Genomic DNA, 792 nt, shown 5'->3' with positions numbered 1-792 from the left:
TCAAGGACAAAAGGGATATGTAGGTCATGTTGTAGTGTTCTGTTGGAAACGTAATAGGGTGCATTAACTATGGCTCTAAGGATTATGGATAGAAGGATGTTCGACGGTTTAGCAGTTCCCCAAAGTTCAAGTTCGTAGGTCCAGATAGGTCGGAGTATAGTCTTATAAATTAGTAGTTTGTTTTCTACTGAAATATGAGAGGTCCGGCTGAGCAGTCGGTATAGCTGGCTGAATCGTCTGTTGAGTTCTTAACAGCAAATCAACTCCAACAGTTCTAGTGTAGTATCGTGAGACGTATCATAAATACTACTTTTTAAGGAGCGAAAACTGGCTGAATCTGACTACCGACAGAGACAGAATTCATCTCATGGAGACACATATAATTCGTTGATAGCCTCTAATCTAACACTGCACAAACCCACTTTTTCCGAAATTAACACAGGAGGCCCCCAAAGGTGACAAACACACATACACAATCTTAGACTCGACTGAGGACTACTAACTTCCAACTTAAATTACAAATCATAAGACAGCAGACTTATCCCACTTATCCAATTTCCAGTTGTTTTGTATCCCTTTCCTTACATCCCTCTTATAATGCATTACAGCAGTAAGAGAGATTACACCCATTATTGTTAACTACCGCCCCTACATCAAACCCAGATATTGATGGGCCTTAGAAGAAAAAAAATCATTGTTGATATTTACATTATTTTATGTAATTTTGTATTCTTATGAATATTTTTATATATTATGTTTTATTTATATATATTTTCCACTATGTTATACATT

General features: G+C 36.5%; 1 protein-coding gene across 1 annotated transcript in view; it reads left to right on the top strand.

Moving 5' to 3' along the window:
- Positions 1 to 792, top strand: part of LOC106691058 (luciferin sulfotransferase-like) — a gene marked incomplete at its 5' end in the record, with an annotated part of 19,513 nt that overhangs the window by 10,928 nt on the left and 7,793 nt on the right. The gene's annotated exons all lie outside the window — the stretch shown is intronic.

This window comes from Halyomorpha halys, unplaced genomic scaffold (genome assembly GCF_000696795.3).
Source record: "Halyomorpha halys isolate HHAL.00 unplaced genomic scaffold, Hhal_1.1 Scaffold2052.1, whole genome shotgun sequence".
In the NCBI taxonomy this organism is placed as follows: domain Eukaryota; kingdom Metazoa; phylum Arthropoda; class Insecta; order Hemiptera; family Pentatomidae; genus Halyomorpha; species Halyomorpha halys.
Note: the sequence above shows the minus strand (reverse complement) of the source record. Positions and strands in the feature narration are given on the sequence as shown.